General features: G+C 39.8%; 1 protein-coding gene across 3 annotated transcripts in view; it reads left to right on the forward strand.

Moving 5' to 3' along the window:
- Positions 1 to 25,024, forward strand: part of LOC130282215 (solute carrier family 22 member 15-like) — a 418,635-nt gene that overhangs the window by 304,150 nt on the left and 89,461 nt on the right. The window lies entirely within an intron of this gene.

Raw genomic sequence — 25,024 nt, forward strand, 5'->3', positions numbered from 1 at the left:
CGATCTAGGGGTGCAGAGATCTGAAGTCAGTCTTCTGTGAGGTGTGAAGTGTGTCTATGTCATTGAACTGATAAAAAGACCAAAGTCATTTCAAATGCTGTTTAACATAATTTTTTTTATTTTTGTGAACTATAAAAATTTATCATATCTGCAAACTTGCTGCTTGTCTATCTCTTTAGGCGCAATAAAACTTTTTGGGTTATCTGATGCAAGCAATGATGATTGGTTAACCTGATTGTTAGCCACAAAGTATTCTAGGCTATGCTGATGTTATCTCATCCTTTCTTCTATAACTGCTTAGTTGCCATGCTCGCGCTAAGTGAATCTGGCAAAATTCTGATTTTTGCCAACATAATTTTTAGCAAAGTTCTGAGTGAAACCGGGTTGTATGGTTTCAACTTTGCTCTTCTCTACTTTTAATAGGGTAAGTAATTTTGCTTGTACTATTTTGTTTATATCAAACACAACATATTACTGGCTGCTCCATGTAACATATATTCTTTTGAGCCACCTTCTGTACATAAACATGTATATGTCACACCATGACTAAGAGCCACATTTGGCTCGAAACGCGTCAGTGTTTCTTGTTTTATTACCATTATGGATATCCTATTGCTTTTAATCTCGATGGAATAAACGGGAAGTTTTAATTATTAATTTTCATTGTGGAGCAGCTGGAGGCCTTTGCTCTTTTGCCCCCCTTCTTCCAGTTTCTGGCAGGGATACGGCCTGCTGTTTGCCTGCCCTGCGCTCCGAATACAGACATGGTCTTCAGTCATGGAACATTCAACAGTGGTGAGCTGAATCTACATATATTTTCTTGTATTTGTCACATCACCTGTTTCATAGCAGCAGGCATACGTCTGGCATGCTTGGCAAATGTTCTGGCCCTACCACTCCTTCATCTTCTCCACCACTCCTCTCTGTCTGTTCTGATGTCTCACCATATCCACTGTAACACTGTAATGACTGACACTATTACCATGCCTGTTACCAGTCCCAATACCACATCTATGCTTGGCCACTGCATTCACCTCCATCACCTCTGCAACACACTTCAAAAGCTCACTAGGAGGGACAATAAGGTCAGATGACAAAATGAAAAGGCTTTTTTATTTTTTACATAGAGAAGAAACTTTAGAGGAGGGGTAATCCACTGACATTGCTGTTACTGCCATCAACATGGAGGATATAGCAGGGGTGTTTTTTGTATCTACCCTGTCCTTGCCAAACCTCTTGTTTACCAAACATTTTAAATTTAAACACAACCCTTTTTCACTGCTTTTGAGTTATTTGTGTGCCTCGAACAAAAAATGGTCATTAAGGGGTTAAATATGCTCTCCTCCTTTACCATGTTGATTCCCTTTATGTATTTAAAAGTCTCTATCTTATCTCCTCTGTCTCTTCTTTCTTCCAAGCTATACACGTTAAGGTCCTTTAACCTTTCCTGGTAAGTTTTATCCTGCAATCCATGTACTAGTTTAGTAGATCGTCTCTAAATTCTCTCTAGAGTATCTATATCCTTCTGGAGATATGGCCTCCAAGTGAAGGCTCACCAGTATTCTGTACAGCGGCACAAGCACTTCTCTCTTTCTACTGATTATACCTCTCCCTATACAGCCAAGCTCTATTACATTGTCTTCCTACCTTTAAGTCTTCCGAAATAATGACCCCTAAATCCCTTTCCTCAGATACTGAGGTCAGGACTGTGTCAAATATTCTATATTCTGCCCAAGGATTTTTATGCCCCAGGTGCATTATCTTGCACTTATCCACATTAAATTTCAGTTGCCAGAGTTCTGACCATTCTTCTAGTTTGCCTAAATCATTTTTCATTTGTTACATATCTTTGTGTCATCAGCAAAAAGACATACCTTACCATCAAGACCTTTTGCAATATCACTAATGAAGATGTTAAACAAAATTGTTCCCAGTACAGATCCCTGAGGTCCCCACTGGTAACAAGACTTTGCTCTGAATATACTCCATTGACTACAACCCTCTGTTGTCTGTAACTCAGCCACTGCCTAATCCACTCAACAATATGGGAGTCCAAGCTCAAAGACTGTAGTTTATTGATAAGTCTTCTACGTGGGACAGTGTCAGAAGTCTTACTAAAATCTAGATATGCAATGTTGTTGTTATTGCAAAAATACAGTATTACTTAATTACACATGGGAATTAATCTCATCCTGGATGGTTTTCTTCTTCTAGTAAAAAATAATTTCAATAAGATTATTCAGCAGTAATTTAGAAAATCTGAAGTAAATTTTTTGTGAAAAGTGAGTATCATACATATAATCATTTAGATTTTTGAACATGAGCCTCTGAAAATTAGATTTTTTTTTGTGTGTGTGTGGTTAGGAAGAGTGTTGCCATATAATCATCCTGTTGTTGCTATAATCATCCTGTTATTTAGTCCTCTCCCGTGTATTAAGCACTGAGGCAGTTTCTAGACAATAGTCTCAAGTCTGATTCCAGAGTAATGGATCTGGTACCTTGATTGCTTAGGTCTGGGTGGTCAGTAGAGCCTTTAAACCGTACTTGTGCAGAGGCTGCATTTTTATTGAACGTGAAGTGATTTCAGGAGCTGAGCTTGCTTTTACCCAGTGAATATAGGCTGCTCTCAGCAGCAGACATTCACCACTAGAGATGGACATCAGCAATTACACTGTTGCCTGTCATTTATCCCTTTAGATTCCTCATTAAATGTTGATTACAGCATATACAAGGGGAAATTACAGGTATGAGGGGGGGGGGGGGGGGGTTACATGGGTCTGACTGGGATCTCGGCTGTGATCACTATCAGTTATGTCTAGATTCACACTACCATTCTGCTCCAACCCATTCTTAGTTCTTTGGCTCTTTGTTTTTGCTAAATGGACCCTGAAGCACATCTGACACCTTCCCAGTATGGCAGATGGTAAAATCAGAGCCTGATATCATTTCTATGCCATTGCATTGTATTGAAAAGTATAAGCAATAGAAAAATTGCTTATAATTGTCCCCTACAGAGACTTACAAAGTGTAAATAAAATAATCAAAAAAGTTTTCAATAAAAATTCTTGAAATCATTTAAAAAAAAATAATAAAAAAAATATATATATATTTGGTTTTGGTTCAAACTATGTCTAAACTATTAAAATATAATGTTAATAATATTGCACAGTGAATGTCGAAGAATTACAATTTTTTTGGTCACTTCAAAAAATCTCCAGCTCTGTGCTAAAGCCTTGCGCTGAAATCCAAAGTAACCATACCTAAAGTGAGACCAAGAGACATACAATGTATATGTTTGGGGTCTTGCGCTAGGTACCAGCGCAAGCTTCAAGCACAGAGCGTGCATATTACATTGGTCAAAAACAGGCGAAACAGCCCCTTAAAACCGGTATTAGAGCAAGACTTTAAGAAAACACTCTGACACATATTACTGCTGTTACTATTCATGATATGGGCTGCATGTTTGTTAAAAAAAAAATGTAATTAAAAATAATAAAATAATAAGAAAAGGGGTCAGGGGGAGGGAACTAAAGCGCATTCAGGGGATAGTGAGCATGTAGTGGCTGCGAAAAAAGTTTACATCTCAGCTAATTGAAGTGTATTACAAAGGTGTATAACTTTTCATATGCTATTTATTTAGAAATGTTTTTTTTTTTTTTTTTTTGCTGCATTTGGGGATGGAGGGTTTTCCCGTTTTTGCACTTTCGTTTTTTTCCTCCTCACCTTTTAAAAATCATAACGCTTTAAATTGTGAACCTAAAAATCCATATGATGGCTTACTTTTTGCGCCACCAATTCTACTTTGTAATGACTTCAGTCATTTTACCCAAAAATCTACAGCGAAACGGATAAAAAAAATGCCATTTTGTAAATGTTGGGGGCTTCCTTTTCTACGCAGTACATTTTTTGGTAAAAATAACACCTCCTCTTTATTCTGTAGGTCCATTCGATTAAATTGGTAACCTACTCATATAGGTTTGATTTTGTCATACGTCTGGAAAAAATCATAACTACATGCACGAAAATTAATACGTTTAAAATTGTCATCTTCTGACCCCTATAACTTTTTTATTTTTCCACGTACGGGGCGGTATTTTGGACTTTGGAATTTTTTTGCGCATACACAATTGACCGTGCGGTTTAATTAAATTATATATTTTTATAATTCGGATATTTCCGCAGGGATACAACAAATGTTTATTTTTATATACACAGTTATTTTATTTATTTTTATGGGAAAAGGGGGATGATTCAAACTTTTATTAGGGAAGGGGTTAAATGATCTTTATTAACTTTTTTTCCCCCACTTTTTTTTGCAATGTTATAGCTCCCATAGGGGGCTATAAAACTGCATACACTGATCTTTTACATTGATTATTGCTATCCCATAGGATAACATTGATCAATGATTCTGCTGCTTGATTGCTCTTGCCTGGATATCAGGCACTGAGCAGTCAATTGGCAATCGGACACACAGGGGGAAGGTAGGGGCCCTCCTTGTGTGTTCCAGCTGTTCGGTACAACGCGATTTCAATGCGGCGGTCACAAACAACCGACTGAATTAGCCGGGATATGTTTACTTTCACTTTAGACGCGGCGATCTACTTGAATGCTGCGTCTAAAGGGTTAATAGCGTGCGGCACCGCGATCAGTGACGCTCGCTATTAGCCGTGGCCCCACGTTATAAAAAGGGAGCAGACTCAGGGCATACAGGTACGCCTTGAGTCCTTAAGAGGTTAAGCCATTCCCTAAAGCTTACTAGTCAGTTATGAGCAGGAACCTTGGGGAGAGGCTCAAAATGCATTGATTTTAGGAAAACCTTTGTGCCTTAATACATTCCTATTAATTGACTAAATTATCTTGTTTCTAAACTGTTTTTACTCAAGATTTATAAAGGCTGCTGTGGGATCTACCCTCTTCTGTTTTTAATTACCGTATATACTCGAGTATAAGCCGAGTTTTTCAGCACGATTTTTCGTGCTGAAAACACCCCCCTCGGCTTATACTCGAGTGAACTCCCCCACCCGCAGTGGTCTTCAACCTGCGGACTTCCAGAGGTTTCAAAACTACAACTCCCAGCAAGCCAGGGCAGCCATCGGCTGTCCGGGCTTGCTGGGAGTTGTAGTTTTGAAACCTCCGGAGGTCCGCAGGTTGAAGACCACTGCGGCCTTCAACATCATCCAGCCCCCTCTCACCCCCTTTAGTTCTGAGTACTCACCTCCGCTCGGCGCTGGTCCGGTCCTGCAGGGCTGTCCGGTAAGGAGGTGGTCCGGTGAGGAGGTGGTCCGGGCTGCTATCTTCACCGGGGAGGCCTCTTCTAAGCGCTTCGGGCCCGGCCTCAGAATAGTCACGTTGCCTTGACAACGACGCAGATACGTCGTTGTCAAGGCAACGGCTCTATTCCGGGCCGGAAGCGCGGAGAAGAGGCGCCCCCGGTGAAGATAGCAGCCCGGACCACCTCCTCACCGGACCACCTCCTTACCGGACAGCCCTGCAGGACCGGACCAGCGCCGAGCGGAGGTGAGTACTCAGAACTAAAGGGGGTGAGAGGGGGCTGGATGATGTTGAAGGCCGCAGTGGTCTTCAACCTGCGGACCTCCGGAGGTTTCAAAACTACAACTCCCAGCAAGCCCGGACAGCCGATGGCTGCCCGGGCTTGCTGGGAGTTGTAGTTTTGAAACCTCTGGAGGTCCGCATGTTGAAGGCCGCAGTGGTCTTCAACCTGCGGACCTCCGGAGGTTTCAAAACTACAACTCCCAGCAAGCCCGGACAGCCGATGGCTGCCCGGGCTTGCTGGGAGTTGTAGTTTTGAAACCTCTGGAGGTCCGCAGGTTGAAGACCACTGAGGGCGAATGATGAGAAGAGGATGATGAAGGGGGGGGGGGGGATGATGAAGGGGGGGGGGGATGATGAAGGGGGGGGTGTGGGATGATTACAAGGGGACGATGAAGGGGGGATGTGTGGGATGATAAGGGGATGTGTGGGATGATGACAAGGGGATGATGAAGGGGGGATGTGTGGGATAAGGGGATGTGTGGGATGATGACAAGGGGATGATGAAGGGGGGATGTGTGGGATGATGACAAGGGGATGATGAAGGGGGGATGTGTGGGATGATGACAAGGGGATGATGAAGGGGGGATGTGTGGGATGATAAGGGGATGTGTGGGATGATGACAAGGGGATGATGAAGGGGGGATGTGTGGGATGATAAGGGGATGTGTGGGATGATGACAAGGGGATGATGAAGGGGGGATGTGTGGGATGATGACAAGGGGATGATGAGGATGTTAATGACGGGTCTGGATGATGACAGGGGGGGATGAGGTATTTCCCACCCTAGGCTTATACTCGAGTCAATAACTTTTCCTGGGATTTTGGGTTGAAATTAGGGGTCTCGGCTTATACTCGGGTCGGCTTATACTCGAGTATATACGGTAACCAGTTTCCAATGTGGTTTCTTTCTGTGTGGAGTATGAAAGAGCAGGTTCAATAAAGATCAAAAGTTGTGAACCTATTTCTTTTGCTGTTATATACTCTATGGGGGAGATGTATCAAACCCAGAGGCAAAGTTGCTGAGTTGCCCAGAGACACAAATCAGATAGCATTTTTCATTTTTGAAAAGGCCTGTGAAAAATAAAAATGGGGAAACTCACCAACTTTTCCTCTGGACAGGTTTTGATAAATCTCCCCCTATATATATATTACAGTCTAATTGTAGTGAATGGGAGATTTCTGACCACATGTTCTAAAATCCAAGGAGGAAGCAAGACTGCTCAGAGGGGCAGCACAACTCTTTTACTCTACTGACATGAGAGGGTTACAGGGCACAGACCTCGATTTTCTTTCTTTATTTTGTCTACTGTGACACATTTTCCAATTATTTGACTAAAACACCAATGTACATGTAATACATTTTTAACTTTCTCCCAGACAGAACACTCTTGACTGACAGGTGCTGAAGTGCAACACTAGGGTTGCAGATTTATACTGCAAGAAAGAAAAAAGCTGTATATAAGACAGAAAAAATAAAAATAAATATATCAGTGTCTTGTTATATTACAACTCACGGTGTGCGTACTGAGTAATGAATGACCGTGTCCATACATTTATTGAGACTGTGAGGGAAGCGACTACCCAATTTTAGAATCCAAAATATTTCGCGATGAAATAGTTTGCTTTTAATATCCCCTCCCCTCAAAGGAACCGTGACACGCTGCAAGCCCTACAGCATTAAAGTCGAGACATTGCCTCCTTGGTACTCCACGCAATGCTTGGAGACCATGGAGACATGTCTCGAACTGAAATGGGCAGCGTCTGATAAATGTTTGCACGTTCGGACCTTGAGGGGATTAGAGGTGCACCCCACATATTTTTTATATATCAACTGGCTCCAGAAAATTAAACATATTTGTAAATTACTACTTACTATTAAAAAATCTTAATCCTTCCAATAGTTATTAGCTTCTGAAGTTGAGTTTTTGTTTTCTGTCTAACTGCTCTCTGATGACTCACGTCCCGGGAGCTGTGCAGTTTCTATGGGGATATTCTCCCATCATGCACAGCTCCCGGGATGTGACATCATCATTGAGCAGTTAGACAGAAAACTTCAGAAGCTAATAACTATTGGAAGGATTAAGATTTTTTAATGAAGTAATTTACAAATCTGTTTAACTTTCCAGAGCCAGTTGATATATATATAAAAAAAGGTTTTGCCTGGAATACCCCTTTAATAAACTGTTGGATTTTATACTCTTCATAACACCACAGCATATGCATCTGCTGTGTCCACAGCGGTAGGAGCCTTGGTGTGTCAACCAAGTAGGTTTATTAGTGGTGTTCTGAACAAAAAGACTCTGAGACACGATCTGCCCTATAGTGGGGCCCTCCGTGAACTGCACCTATATCCATGTATAAGCGCTTCCTTGTATGCCACCTCAGATGTAATAATTGGCATATCTCTATGTATGACGTTACAATTCTCTCTCTAATCACCGAAAGTCGTAACATGTGATCAGTGTTGTCATTTTATCCAAAGAAGCCCTGGGTTTATTTTTAACACTAATAAGATCTGTTTGTGTTTTCCTGAGGCCGCTCTGATACCTCGATCAATATACCACGGAGAATACCCCCGTTTTCATAAACAGGTGGCAGTCTGTTAGGACTCCTGCAGGAGATTGCTTTCAAGGGAGCAATTCCTGCGGATCCAGATCATTTCCCCTTGTGGGGAGGTTCTGGACAACATGGGGGGGGGGGGGGGTGGCATGAAGCAGCATGTAGTAAAGCATTGACCATATGGATAAAATCTGTACTTTGTGAAATGTAGATGTTTATATTCTGAACTGTCACAGTAACGCTCACCCCAGGGAAAAATGCCTGTACTTACTTATTTCTCTCATCTGTCATTCGCTAGCACAGGAGAATTCACTGTAAGCACTTGATTTAGCTTGTACTATACAGGATTGACAGACAGAACTCACAGTGTGGGGATGTTTTTCAAAACAGTAACCCCTTAATTTAAGCCAATATGTCTTTTAAAAGGCCTTATTTTACTGTGATGTGTTTTTACAGCTCTGAAGAATAAGCCCAGTGTGGGTGTCCTGTGCCGCCCTATATTCATGGATTTCTACTGATTGGTTAACTCCTTAATCTCTAAACGTTATAGTGACTGAGGCATGGTGAAAGGGGACTCTACTTTAGGCTGGGTCACTGTAAATCCTGGTATCTTGCTCAGGGATTAGGGAACACTAATACAGTAAGCCCTGGGGACCTTTGAAGGTCTCAAAGGCTGTATGTACACTAAGCCTGGTATTAGGGCAGAATAAATGTTACCCCAGCAGTAGATTGTTTTATAATGTTACAGAGCATAATAGGCTTACATATAGAAGTATGTTACATAGTACTATACTTTGAAAGGCTAAAAAAGAAATCAGTTCATCAGTTCAGCCTGTTGTCCGAGAATGTTGATCCAGAAGAAGGCAAAAACCCCAATGAGAACACATTATTTACTACAAATATTCCTGGAATACCTTAGTGACACATTTCTTTCTAGTAATTTAGTAATTATTATATTAGAATACAGAAGTGCATCATTTTCTTTTTTTTTTTTTTTTTGTTGAGTTCACCATGATAACTTTTTCTGGTAGAGTTCTACAATAAAGAAGCCCTGTCTCTGTTGGTGTAAAAATGTTCTTTCCTCTTAACATAGGGGGAGTCTGTTTTTTTTACAATGCTGTGATTTTATTAAACTGCAGAACCAGGCTTCACACCTTATCTTTATTCTGTAGGTCCATATGATTAAAATGATACCCTACTTATAAAGGTTGGATATTGTCGTACTTCTGAAAAAAATCATAACTACATGCAGGAAAATTTATACGTTTAAAATTCTCATCTTCTGACCCCTATAACTTTTTTATTTTTCTGTGTACGGGCCGGTTTGATCTGACTTTTTGATCGCTTTTTATAAAAAAAATTTATTATATAAAAAGTGACCAAAAATACGCTATGTTGGACTTTGGAATTTTTTGGCACGTATGCCATTGAACGTGCGGTTTAATTAACAATATATTTTTATAGTTCGAACATTTACACACGCGGCGATACCACATATGTTTATTTTTCTTTACACAGTTTTTTCTTTTTATGCGAAAAGGGGGGTGATTCAAACATTTATTATTCTGTGTACAGGTACGCCCTGCGTCCTTAAGAGGTTAAAACAATCTTGTTTTTCCACAATTTTGAAAGGGTGCCAATAGTTTTGTCCAGACCATTTTTTGGAGTTTGGTGTGACATTATGTCCAATTTGCTTTTTGGTTTAGTTCCAATTCACACAAAGGGAATAAACATGTGTTTAGCAAAATATTTGTTACTGCAATCCTTTTCTGTGAGAAATACTTCATTTTCTTCAATCAGGGGTGCCAACATTTACAGCCATGACTGTATCTTTATTGGGACATTTAGGGAGAATAAGGTGTATTTACAGCATGCTGCCATGTTCAGAGCAATGCCACAGGCAGAAGAGCAGACAGTAAATGTGTGCAGTAGGTGCTGCAACCTCAACGTGTGATAGTCTGAGGTTTAATGAAATGTTCAGCAACAGTTTTAAGCTCAGAACTGACAGGAGTACTGTGGGAGGGGAATAGGCAGGTTATTATCTACATTATATAAAACGCTAACAACAGGTACACTTTAGTTTTGAGTCGTTAATAGGTTACAGACACCACAGGTCCTAATTATTAACCTTGTTTGATGCAACCTTTACAGATATAGAGAACTGTGGGCATTTGTGGAAGACATCGGGTGGCCATACCATTAACACTTTCCCATTCGGGCCATTTTAAATTTTTGCACTTTTGTTTTTTCCTCCTCACTTATTCAAAACCATAACACTTTAAATTTTCTCGTACAGACCCATACGAGGGCTTGTTTTTTTGGCGCCACCAATTTTACTTTGTAACATCCATGACATTCATCATTTTACCACAAAATTTATGGAGAAACCAGAAGAAAAAAAAATATTTGTGGGGCAAAATTGAAAAAAAAAAAATGCAATTTAGTAAATTTTGGGGGCTTCAAATTCTATGCAGTTCATTTTTCAGTACAAATGACACCATATCTTTATTCTGTAGGTCGATACGGTTACAATGATAACAAATTTATATAGGTTTTATTTTATTTTACTACTTAAAAAAAATTATAACTGCGCCGTGGTCAGAAGTTTTTTTTTTTGTACCATTTTTGTTTTGATGAGACTTTTTAATCACTTTTTATACATTTTTTAAGGGTATACAAAGTGACTAAAAATATGCAATTTTGGACTTTGAAATCCTTTTTTACGTGTATGCCATTGACCGTGCGGTTTAATTAATATATTTTTATAGTTCAGACATTTACGCACGCGGAGATACCACATATGGTTATTTTTATGTTTTTGTTTTACATATATATTAAATTTTTTTACTTTTTTTTTTTTAGTCCCCATAGGGGGCTATTACATGCAATCTTCTGATTGCATACACTGACCAATGCTATGCCATAGCATAGCATTGATCAGTGTCATCTGTAGTCGATTGATCAAGCCTGGATGTCTGACTTGGAGCAATGGAGTGACGGTCCAACAGCAGGGAGGAAGGTAAGCACCCTCCCTCTGTCATCCCAGCTGTTTGGGACGCCGTGATTTCACTGTGGCGGTCCCGAACAGCCCACTGTTAATGGCAATCTCCCGTTTTAGACGCCATGATCAACTTTGATCACAGCGTCTAAAGGGTTAATACCGGACATCAGCCCGATCGGCGATGTCCGGTATTAACCGCGGGTCCTGGTTGCTGATAGCATCGGGTATGATGCGCACTCACGTGCTGAGCTTGCATCATACAGCGGGAGCCTACAGTGGATGTAAATATACGTTCATTTATGGGAAGGGGTTAATTTGAAAGTCTATTCTGCCATGATTGCATGTTGGCTCCCAGTTTGAAGACCACCTTTGAAAATCTCTCTGGAGAACTTTTTATTGGGCTGTAGAAAACCATTTACTGCATGATTTTCAGCAGTGTGCTAACATAAGGATGTATAATATGATGCACATTGTTTTATCCCCTTCTGATTTAATACTTGACTGTGCTTCATTGTGAACTTAAATGTCTCTTGTTTCCTTGCTGTTTTACTCTAGACATTATACACTCATTACCCTAATCCAAATGTACTCATTAAATTGGTCTAGTCTTCTTATCCTCATCAGTCATTCTAAAGTGTTCTACTCTATAGGAACATAGAAACATCTTGTTTGCTAGTTTTGACCCTTATCAGAAGATGATATTCTCAATGAGGATTAATTTCCTCTTTTTGGCTGCTTGTAACTTGTGAATGTAATTGAAATTTTCTTTGTGATAATAATTACAATGGAGAGAGGATCCATTTAATGAAAGGTCGGAGATTTTTTTAATAGTACTTCAGGAGAAGTTAAAATGAACTCATAAGATAAGTAACTTCAGTATAAAGGAGATAAGGAGATGTAAGCCATGAATAAAGTAAGGAAGTATATTGCAGCTTTGTTTGTTTTTGGTGTTATATCAATAGTTACATTTATTGTCTTATAAAATAAAGTAATTATTGAAAACTCTGTTTTCTGGTTATGTGGAAATAAAGAATAATTTCTGTATGATAAAATGTTGTGCATATTTCTTATTTACTTTTGTAGTGAAATGGGTATCATGTCTGTATGTACCTAACCACAACATGGTTAACTCTAAACCCTTGGAATTAGAGAGAGTGACCAGGTATTTATATTGTAGATATGAACAAGCTAGACCATTGTTTATAGCTTAAAGGGGTTAACCTCTAAATATGGTGCTGTGGTACAGATCAAAATAAGAAAAAAAAAAAACATATCTAGCTACTGTACCCCTACAACTCCCATCCCCTGATATTCTCCCTTCTTCCTTATTAATATTACTATTATTACTAGTTCTTTTAACAGGGAAAACCGTGGTTGAGGTTTATTAATGTATGACTTTGACTGTACAGGAAGAAAGGAAAAAAGGAGGAGCGGACACACCTTCCCACACAGCAGCTGGAGAACCACAGAAATCAGTGAATACAAACACTTCACCGAGGGGAGCAAATGTCCGTAGTGCTTCCCTCGTGCCGGCAGGCTCTGTATCCCACTCTCGTTCCTCCAGCTGTTTTTTCAAATGCTTTGATCTTCTTCACTTTTCTTTATCTTTCTTTAAAAGGGTATTCCAGGCAAAAACTTTTTTTTATATCAACTGGCTCCGGAAAGTTCCGAAACAGATGTGTAAATTACTTCTATTAAAAATCTTAATCCTTCCAATAGTTATTAGCTTCTGAAGTTTTCTGTCTAACTGCTCAATGATGATATCACGTCCCGGGAGCTGTGCATGATGGGAAAATATCTCCATAGGAGCTGCACAGCTCCTGGGACGTGAGTCATCAGAAAGCAGCAACTCATCTTCAGAAGCTAATAACTTTTGGAAGGATTAAGATTTTTTAATAGAAGTAATTTACAAATCTGTTTAACTTTCCGGAGCCAGTTGATATATAAAAAAAAGTTTTGGCCTGGAATACCCCTTTAATTTCTTTCTTGGTATACTCCGGAAAGAAATGGCCAATATATCCGCTATGTGTGATTAATCATTTATTACATAAAACAAAACAAAAATAATATAAATATATATAAGGATCCGACGCGTTGCGGAGTTGCCTCCTTCCTCAGGGATCCACACGTTCTGAGCAAAACACGTATTTAAAGCCCACACCGCTTCTGTTACAGGAAATTATGTATACAGGTAAAAAAGGTAAAAAACACACCTACATGGGAGTTGTTCTCCCACATACTGGATCCTACAGGGACATTCTAAAACATTAATAACATAGTCTGATCTACAATTTAAACCTGATTTAATTTCAATACTTTCTCCTGTATGTTTACTAATAACTGATTTTTCACCATGCTTAAAGTTTTTGCACATACAGTACCACATTTTTTATTCCCACATTTAAATGCACCTTTTTCATAGTTTTCATTTATCGTTAATTTTTACCTACATTTATGCTACAATGGGTAGGAGGGGGCAATTTGCTGGGCAATAGTCTTGGCCCTTCTATAGATAAATCTTGGTTTGTTATTAGTGCCTATTGCTTCTTTAACCCCTTGGGAATGGAGCCCATTATGACCCTAAGGACGGGAGCATTTTTTGCATATCTGACCACTGTCACTTTAAGCATTAATAACTCTGGGATGCTTTTACTTATAAATTTGATTCCGAGATAGTTTTTTCGTGACATATTCTACTTTATGGTAGTGGTACATTTTTGTCGATACTTGCATCATTTCTTGGTGAAAAATTCAAAAATTTGATGAAAAAATTTAAAATTTAGCATTTTTCTAACTTTAAAGTTCTCTGCTTGTAAGGAAAATGGACATTCCAAATAAATTTATATATTGATTCACAAATACAATAGGTCTACTTTATGTTTGCATCATAAAGTTGACATGTTTTTACTTTTGGAGGACATCAGAGGGCTTCAAAGTTCAGCAGCAATTTTCCAATTTTTCTCAAAATTTTCAAAATCTGAATTTTTCAGGGACCAGTTCAGTTTTGAAGTGGATTTGAAGGGCCTTCAAATTAGAAATACCCCACAAATGACCCCATTATAAAAACTGCACCTCTCAACGTTTCCAAAACGACATTCAGTAAGTTTGTTAACCCTTTAGGTGTTTCACAGGAATAGCAGCAAAGTGAAGGAGAAAATTTTAAATTGTCATTTTTTACACTCGCATGTTCTTGTAGACCCAGTTTTTTAATTTTTACAAGTGGTAATAGGAGAAAAATCCCCCCAGAATTTGTAACCCAATTTCTCTCAATTAAGAAAATACCTCATATGTGTATGTCAAGTGTTCAGCGGGCGCAGTAGAGGGCAAAGAAGGGAAGGAGCGACAATGGGATTTTGGAGAGTGAATTTTGCAGAACTGGTTTTGGGGGGGCATGTCACATTTAGGAAGCCCCTATGGTTCCAGAACAGCAGAAAAAAAACCACATGGCATACCATTTTGGAAACGACACCCCTCAAGGCACGTATCAAGGGGTCCAGTGAGCCTTAACACCTCACAGATGTTTGATGACTTTTCGTTAAAATCAGATGTGTAAATGAAAAAATATTTTTTTTCACTCAAGTGCAGTTTTTTCCCCAAATTTACCATTTTTACAAAAGGTAATGGGAGAAAATGCCCCCCCAAATTTGTAACCCCATCTCTTTTGAGTATGGAAATACCCCATGTTAGGACGTAAAATGCTCTGCTGGTGAACTACAATGCTCAGAAGAGAAGGAGCGCCATTGAGCTTTTGGAAAGCGAATTAGTTTGGAATGGCAGAAAATGCCCCCCAAAATTTGTAACCCCATTTCTTTTGAGTATGGAAATACCCCATGTTTGGACATCAAGTGCACTGTGAGCGAACTACAATGCTCAGAAGAGAAGGAGCGCCATTGAGCTTTTAGAGAGATAATTTGTTTGGAATGGAAGTCGGTTGCCATGTGCATTTACAAAGCCCCCCGTGGTGACAGAACAGTGGACCCCCCCACATGTGACCCCATTTTGGAAACTACACCCCTCACAGAATTTAATAAGGGGTGCAGTGAGTATTTGCACCCCACTGGCGTTGAACAGATCTTTGGAACAGTGGGCTGTGCAAATGAAAAATTTTATTTTTTATTTTCGCAGACCACTGTTCCAAAAAAGTCAGACACCTGTGGGGCGTAAATGCTCACTGCACCCCTTAATACATTACATTAGGGGTGTAGTTTCCAAAATAGGGTCACATGTGGGTATTTATGTTTTTGCGTTTATTTCAGAACCACTGTAAAATCAGCCACCCCTGTGAAAATTACCAATTTAGGCCTCAAATGTACATGGTGTGCTCTCACTCCTGAGCCTTGTTTTGCGCCCACAGATCATTTTATGCCCACATATGGGGTATTCCCGTACTCAGGAGAAATTGCGTCACAAATTTTGGGGGTCTTTTTTTTCCTTTTACTGCTTGTGAAAATAAAATAAAGTATGGGGCAACACCAGCATGTTAGTGTAAACATTTTTTTTTGCACTAACAGGCTGGTGTAGCCCCCAACTTTTCCTTTTCATAAGGGGTAAAAGGAGGAAAAGCCCCCCCAAAATTTGTAGTCCAATTTCTCCCGAGTACGGAAATACCCCATATGTGGCCCTAAACTGTTTCCTTGAAATACGACAGGGCTCTGAAGTGAGAGAGCGCCATGCGCATTTGAGGACTAAATTAGGGATTGCATAGGGGTGGACATAGGGGTATTCTACGCCAGTGATTCCCAAACAGGGTGCCTCCAGCTGTTGCTAAATTCCCAGCATGCCTGGACAGTCAGTGGCTTTCCAGAAATGCTGGGAGTTGTTGTTTTGCAACAGCTGGAGGCTCCGTTTTGGAAACACTGCCGTACAATACGTTTTTCATTTTTATTGGGGGGGGGGGGGGGGGACAGTGTAAGGGGGTGTTTATGTAGTGTTTTACCCTTTATTATGTGTTATTGTAGTGTAGTGTAGTGTTTTTAGGGTACATTTGCACTGGCGGAGGTTTACAGTGAGTTCCCTGCTAGGAGTTTGCGCTGCGGCGAAAAATTTACCGCAGCCCAAACTTGAAGCAGGAAACTTACTGTAAACCTGCCCGTGTGAATGTACCCTGTATGTTCGCATGGGGGGCAAACCTCCAGCTGTTTCAAAACTACAACTCCCAGCATGTACTGAGTTGTACTTTTGCAACAGCTGGAGGCAAACTGGTTGGTAAACCTTCAGTTAGGTTCTGTTACCTAACTCAGAATTTTCCAACCAAAGTGCCTCCAGCCGTTGCAAAACTACAACTCCTAGCATGTACTGATCGCCAAAGGGCATGCTGAGAGATGTAGTTATGCAATAGCTGGAGGTACGCAACTACAACTCCCAGCATGCCGAGACAGCTGTTTGCTGTTTGGGCATGCTGGGATTTGCAGTTTTGCTAAATCTGGAGGGCTTCAGTTTATAGACCACTGCCCAGTGATCTCCAAACTGTGACCATCCAGATGTTGCAAAACTACAAATCATAGCATGCCCAGACAGCAAAGAGCTGTTTGGGCATGCTAGGAGTTGTAGTTTTGCAACATCTGGATGGCTACAGGTTAGAGACCACTGTAGCCCTCCAGATGTTGCTAGGCAACTTACCGGCTTCCGTAGGATCCAGGGAGCCGTCCTCTTCTGCCGCCCGCCGATCACAGTCGCCCGCTGCCTCCGGACGGGTAAGTGGACGTCTGCGTTCGGTCCCCTTCGGTTCCCCGTTCTGCACCGCCTATTATGGGTGGGCAGGACGGGGAAAATTAAAGTAAACCCCCCGCCCCCGATCTGCTATTGGTGGTCGCGTCTAGACCACCAATAGCAGGGATAGGAGGGGTGGCACCTCTACCACCTCACTCCTATCCCTTCAGGGGGATCATGGGTGTCTTAGACAACAGCGATCCCCCTTATATACCGGGTCACCATAGACCCGTAATGACCCGGAATCGGCGCAAATCGCAAGTGTGAATTCACTTGCGATTTGCGCCAATTGCCGACATGGGGGGGGGGGGGGTCTGATGACCCCCTAGGCATTTGCGCGGGGTGTCTTCTGATCGATATCAGCAGTCACCCCGGTCCGAAATTCCCATGGTCGTATGGATACGCCCTTCGTCCTTAAGTACCAGGACGCAAGGGCATATGCATACTCCCTTTGTCCCCAACAGGTTAAGAAATGGATCATTTTCTAAAATATTCCAATGTTTGTGGATAATTTTCTCCATCTGTTTAGCGTTTCTCGAGTAACATGAAGAAATCCCATAATTTTCCTTATCACGGTCTTGTGTTAATTTCTTCTTTCCCAATTTTTGGGTTTTTATTTGTTCAGTTCTGTCGATGTTATCTTCTTCTCGCTCCGATCATTTCTATTGGGTATTTTTTCTCCTTAAATCTATCTTCTATAATTTAATAATAAAGGCAAAAATTATAGAAGATAGATTTAAGGAGAAAAAATACCCAATTGAAATGATTAAAGGAGCGAGAAGAAAAGCATATAACATCGACAGAACTGAACCAAATAAAAACACGAAAATTGGGAAAGAAGAAATTAACACAAGACCGTGATAAGGAAAATTATGAGATTTCTTTTATTTCCTGATGAAGTAAGTGTTTGTATTCACTGGTTTCTGTGGTTCTCCAGCTGCTGTATGGGAAAGTGTGTCCGCTCCTCCTTTTTTCCTTTCTTCTAGTATTACTATTCGGGTGACGAAAATCACTAGAGGAGAGTATAAAGGATGCGAATAAAAGCTCCTTTCCTAATGGAGAATAGCCTGGTTTTTAGTGAGTGGTCTGTGCTGAGGCCACTCACAAAGTGTAAGTGACACAGTTTCTTTTGCACACAAAAGAAATCAATTGTATATATTCCCGTTGTGTATATATAGCAGTTTGCAAGTTTTTTTTTTTTTTTTTTACTATACAAGAACATATTCTGAAGATAAGGAAATCCTACTTGTACGCACAGATCAAACCTAGTAATATTAGTTGTAAACAACAAGGGGAAGTTTATAGTAACTAGTTTTGGTGAGCTAAAGCATTTAAAATAAAAAAAAGTAAGTATACCTTAGCATTGATCAGTGTTATCGGTGCTCTGCTTCTCCAGCCTGCCATGGCTGAATGGAGTTTGAGAGCAATGATCAGATGGGAAGGAGGCAGGTAAGAGCCATCCTGCTGTCCTCTTAGCTGATGGGGACGGCACTATTTTACCTCAGTGGCTCCAATCAGCTCCGCTGAGCTGCGGGACAGTTTTTTATTTTTTTTATTTTTTTATTTATTTTTTTAGTCGCCATTAATGATGTCCGGAAGTAGCCACGGGTCCTGGTGGCTGAGAGCAGTCAGGACAACCCCGCTATGACATGGGGTCAGCTCCTGAGCCCGCATCATAGAAGGGGAGTGGGATGAGAGTGTCCAGCAACTTAATCTCCGTTTACTTACCTGCAGTGATGATGTGACACTTTAATGAAAAGTCTGCCAACCCTGCACATTTTGGTTGGACTGGATAACTCTCTAATGTGTATGGGGGTCTCCCGACTCTCCTGATATAATCTGTCAGATAAGAGATTGGTTCAGAATTTTGGATTTCAATTGCCTGACTCTTTTGCCTTCCAGAAGATAAGAGAGCACCAGAGCTGAATGGTAGTGCCTCCACATCACATGAATGCTCGACCGAGCTGAATATTCATGTGTATAGTATTAATAGAAAAGATAGTTGTTACCCAAAAGAACATTTGCTATTGAAGGTATATGGACACCTTAATATAAAGGCAACAAGGAGGACCAGAGTGGTGCAACTGGACTCAGTAAGGGTAGAATTGATCACCCTTAGACAACCCCTTTAACATAACAGGTAACGGTAAGAACCTTTTTTTTAGGTATTATTATAAATCAACCAACATTCTTTTATTATGGTAGTTGTCAGTGTGCAATGTTATGTAGAACCAAATTAAAGTATATGGTGTGTAGTTTAAAGCACTGTCTATTACTATAAATTTTATTGAGAATGTAGAGTTTATCTGTTGCCCCCTCCCTTTTGGGATTTTTCAAGAATTCCATTGTCAACACGTTTCAGTATCTCCAGATATGTAAAAGATGACTTCTCATCTATTTCCATGAATGGAACTTCTCTGTTCATTCATAGATATTCAGTGTTTGAATTGTAATGTGAAGAAATGGCTAAAAAAGGGTTCTTAAACAATGTGAGCATAATTGTTCCGTGGCTCATTACGTTTCTCTATTTTAAACTTGTCTTCTGCTGTTCTGAGCTATTGCTGGAGATGTATCTTTATTCATTTTGCTGCAAAATCTTGACAGCCCCAAATTTTAATTATAATTATCAGCTAGGTTTCGTATCCAAGAAGCCTTCTACCATTGTAAGATTATTGCCACTTATGGTCTGTGCATTACAATTTACACCATTATGACCTTTTATTTTAGCAGTCGTTAGTGTAATGAGACAATCTTTTCTTTTTAACGACACTTAATTTGATATTATTCTCTAATTTATTGCTATATGTACTCCAGGTGGAGAAAGGCTTTTTGCTAACGTCAAACATTGTTACAAAGTCTCCCAATGCTGCGTGTTCAGCTACTGACTATTAAATATAATGAGTGTTTGGAGAAACATATTGTAAGACAAGAACAAGTGAAATAAAATATTTTCAGGGAAATCATAGATACAGTTGATCAGATTTATTGTCCAACATGTGAATACAGCTAAACCTCAAGGCTGTAATTTTGAGATCTATTCTATGTGTTGTAGTAATATAAAAACAAATTTATAGAAACAATGCTTTTTGTATTAACCAGTACATCAGTTGATAAGTTGAAGGTAACAAGAGATGTTTTTGTCACTTACGTAGAAGTAGTAATGGACACTTTAAACTGTTTAATGCTGTTCTATAATAAGGTGCGCTATAAGTACAACAAAACAGGGGTTCTCAATATATGAAGAAAAAAGTAATCATGAATCGAGCAGTTGAAATTCAGCTTACCGTTTTCAGTTGTACAGTTGGGGCACAACCACCTTAGCAGCATTTCTTGTATCAATACTGGTCACAGTCTAATCCATCTTAGGCATCAGCAAGCTCCTGTGCATGCATTATTTTTGGGGAAAAATGGGATATCAGTTGGAGGGATGAAAAAAGTGGGGCACTCCCTTGTGTAGTATATCGATAGGTGTGTATCACACAACCATACCAAGGTGATATACTGACTTTGTGGAGTTGTGCTAACAATAGGCACAACTCTATAGAAGGCATGAACAGTAAATCAAAAAAGAGCTGCTGCACTCTGGCCGGATCCCAAACCTTATAGGAGTTTATAACTAACATGGGAGTAAAGACTGGACATAACTGGTCCTAGAGGCGCTGCTTAAAAATGGCATAAATAACATCAGTTATTCTGGTTGACCTGAGGAAGGCACATGGTAGTGCCAAAACGCGTTGTTGAGTTGTAAACCCAACAAAGTCTATTTCGTCATGTGCACCGCCTTTGGTTGAGTTTATGCCATTTTTGAGCAGCGCCTCTAAAACCAGTTTTGTCCAGTATTTACAACCATGTTGGGAAAAATGTGGCTATTTCAGCCCATTCTTGTTTCTATAATAATGGACATTTTCGCCTGTCAAAACTGATACAGAAAACCTAATTTTGTCAGGACACCCTTAACATGACTTCTTTCCTCCAGTTCTGTGCCATCCTTAGTATATCTTTGGAGACCTGACATGGCTATAGAAATACAGTTGGAGAGATCAGTTAATTCCATCTGGTATTCACACATATATATAAGTGATAATGCCCTCTGTCCTTGAAGGTATAGAAAAAAAATGCATGTCTTATGATCTGGGGGGAGAAGATTTGGTCCTATGAAACTGGATCTCATTTACTAAGAGTGGAGTTTTCTTCACTGGGTATTGTTTGACAGGTGTTTTTCCACAATATTTACTGTTGTTTCTTGTATTTGGCAAATTTCCCTACTTACACATGCTCTGGGTTTTGTAGAGTTGGAATTCACTTGGAGACATTAGTACATATGTAGGTTTCTTTCGAAAATGTTTTTTTTTTTTTTTTTTTGTATTTTTTTTTTTTTTTTTTTGTATTTTTTTTTTTTGAGAAGCTCCCCTTTTCCCTGATGACCATACTCCTAGGGTTTTCTAGGTCATTATATAATATGTCCATGATTAGGGTCTTTGTGGTTGGAGTGCAAACTACAGAATTTTTTTTTTTTTATACTACGCCATTCCTTGAGGAATATGAATAAATGAAGGGAAGTCTATATAGGTTTAATGGTAGAAGCACTGTAAGAGAACTTTAAAGGGGTACTCTGGTGGAAAACAATGTTTTTAAAATCAACTGATGCCAGAAAGTTAAACAGATTTGTAAATTACTTCTATTTAAAAAATCTTAATCCTTCCAGTACTTATCAGCTGCTGTATGCTCTAGAGAAAGTAATTTCCTTTTTTAATTTATTTTCTGTCTGACCACAGTGCTCTCTGCTGACTCCTCTGTCCATGTCAGGAACTGTCCAGAGCAGGAGAGGTTTGCTATGGGTATTTTCTCCTGCTCTGGACAGTTCCTGACATGGACAGAGGTGTCAGCAGGGAGCACTGTGGTCAGACAGAAAATAAATTCAAAAAGAAAAGAACTTCCTTTGTAGTATACAGCAGCTGATAAGTACTGGAAGGGTTAAAATATTTATATAGAAATAATTTACAAATCTGTTTATCTTTCTGGCACCAGTTGAAAAAGAAAAAAATTTGATTTCCAACGGGTTACCTCTTTAACCCCTTAAGGAACAAGCCCATTTTTTGCACATCTGACCACTGTCACTTTAAAGGGGTTATCCACCATAAGGTGATTTTTAGTATGTACCTGGCAGACAATAATGGATATGCTTAGGAAGGATCTGCACTTGTCTTGGCTAAATGGCTGTGTTGTGAGATTACCTTAACACTGTGGCTAGTTGTTTGTAACCTGGTATTTCCTGTTTGACTTTTCTTTTTTTGACTACAAATCCCACAATTCCATCTTCCTCCCTCCCACACATAAGCTACCCCACCCATTGAAAAATAAATGATCTGCATCCATTCAAATTCAGTCAGGGAACCTACAGCTGTTACAGATTGATCTCTCTCCCACCAAGCGATCCCTCCACCCATTGAAGCAGACAGGCTCCCTGTCATCAGCTGACTAGTGAGTCAGGTCTCGGCAGCATTGCAAGCTCAACATTGCAAGTTACACACAGGTACACACACTATATTATGAACTGCACTAACTTTACAGCCCCTGTAGCATAGTCAAATAAAAAAAAATCCTGGAATACCCCTTTAAAGGGGTACTCCGCCCCTAGACATCTTATCCCCTATCCAAAGGATAGGGGTAAGATGTCAGATCGCCGCGGTCCCGCTGCTGGGGAGCCCCGGGATCGCCGCTGCAGCAATGCGCTATCATTGCTGCACAGAGCAGCGTGATGTCATGGCTCCACCCTTCGTGACATCACGGGCCGTCTGCTTAATGCAAGTCTATAGCAGGGTGCGTGACGACCGCCACGCCCCCTCCCATAGACTTGTATTGAGGGGGGTGGGCTGTGACATCATAAACTGCGGAGCCGTGATGTAATGATGTTCTGGCCCCTGTATTGCTCGTCATTACGTGCAGAGCAAACTCGCTCTGTGCAGTAATGATAGCGCAGTGCCGCAGCGGAGATCCCGGGGCTCCCCAGCAGCGGGACCGCGGCGATCTGACATCTTATCCCATATCCCTTGCATAGGGGATAAGATGTTTATGGGCGGAGTATCCCTTTAACCTGTTAAGGACGCAGGGCGTACCTGTACGCCCTGTGCCCGATCCTGGTGTCACGTGCTATTAACCCTTCAGATGTAGTGATCAAAGTTGATCGCCGCATCGAAAACCAAAGTAAAAGCTTCCCGGCAGCACAGTCGGGTTGATCGGGACTATTATGATAAAATTGCGAAGTCCCGATCAGCTAGGGCGTGAGCGGAGGCCCCCTTACCTTGCTCTGTCGCGTCCAATCGGCGTTTGATTGCTCCAAGCCTGAGCTACAGGCTTGAGCAAGCAACCCCCTATTACGCTGATCCATGCAAAGCTATGGCTTTGCAGGGATCAGGGTAAAAGATTAGTGTGTGCGCTGAAAAAAAAAAAAAAGTTCATAAAGGTCATTTAATCCCTTCCCTAATAAAAATTTGAATCACCTCCCTTTTCCCATAAAAAAAAGAAAAACTGTGTTAATAAAAATAAACATATGTGGTATCGCCGCGTGTGGAAATGTCCGAACTATAAAAATATATTGTTAATTAAACCGCACGGTCAATGGCGTATGCACAAAAAAAATTCCAAAGTCCAAAATAGCGTATTTTTGGTCACTTTTTATATCATTAAAAAAATGAAGAAAAAGCGATCAAAAAGTCCGCTCAATGCAAAAATTGTACCGGTAAAAACTTCAGAACACTGCGCAAAAAATGAGCCCGTATGCAGAAAAATAAAAAAGTTATAGGGGTTAAGAAGATGACCATTTTAAACGTATACATTTTCCTGCATGTAGTTATGATTTTTTTCAGAAGTACGACAAAATCAAACCTATATATGATAGGGTATCATTTTAACCGTACGGACCTACAGAATAAAGATAATGTGTCATTTTTACTGAAATATGAACTGCGTAGAAATGGAAGCTCCCAAAATTGACAAAATGAAATTTTTTCTTAAATTTTGTCGCACAATTAATTTTTTTTCTGTTTTGTCGTGGATTTTTTGGTAAAATGACTAATGTCACTGCAAAGTAGAATTGGTGGCGCTAAAAATAAGCCATCATATGGAATTTTATGGGCAAATTTGAAGCGTTATGATTTTTAGAAGGTGATGAGGAAAAAATGAAAATGCAAAAACCGAAAAACGCTGAGTCCTTAAGGGGTTAAGCATTAATAACTCTGGGATGCTTTTACTTATGAATTTGATTCCGAGAGTTTTTTCATGACATATTCTACTTTAACATAATGGTAAATTTTCGTCAATACTTGCATCATTTCATGGTGAAAATTCCAAAATTTCATGAAAAATTTGAAAATTTTGCATTTTTCTAACTTTGAAACTCTGCTTGTTAGTAAAATAGACATACCAAATAAATTATATATTGATTCCCATATACAATATGTCTGCTTTATGTCTGCATCATAAAGTTGACATGTTTTTACTTTTGGAAGACCTCAGAGGGCTTCAAATTTCAGCAGAAATGTTCAAATTTTTCAAAACATTTTCAAAATCTGAATTTTTCAGGGACCAGTTCAGTTTTGATGTGGATTTGAAGGGCCTTCATGTTAGAAATACCCCATAAATTACCCCATTATAAAAAAAAAAATGCACCCCTCAAAGTATTCAAAAAGACATTCAGAAAGTTTAACACTTTAGTTGTTTCACAGGAATAGCAGCAAAGTGAAGGAGAAAATTCTAAATCTAATTTTTTTACACTAACAGGTTCTTGTAGACCCAGTTTTTGAATTTTTACAAGGGGTAAAAGGAGAAAGTCCCCCAAAATGTGTAACCCAATTTTTCTCGAGTAAGGAAATACTTCATATGTGAAAGTGCTCTGTGGGTGCACTAGAGGGCTCAGAAGGGAAGGAGCGACAATGGGATTTTGGAAAGTGAATTTTGCTGAAATGGTTTTTGGGGGGCATGTCACACTTAGGAAGCCCCTATAGTGCCATAACAGCGAAAAAAATAAAATAAACACATGGCATACTATTTTGTAAAAACACCCCTCAAGGCACGTAACAAGGGGTACAGTGAGCCTTAACACTCCACAGGTGTTTGATGACTTTTCGTTAAAGTCAGATGTGTAAATGAAAAAAAAAATGTTTTCACTAAAATTCTGTTTTCCCCAAATTTACAATTTTT

Source organism: Hyla sarda, chromosome 7, assembly GCF_029499605.1.
Source record: "Hyla sarda isolate aHylSar1 chromosome 7, aHylSar1.hap1, whole genome shotgun sequence".
NCBI lineage: Eukaryota > Metazoa > Chordata > Amphibia > Anura > Hylidae > Hyla > Hyla sarda.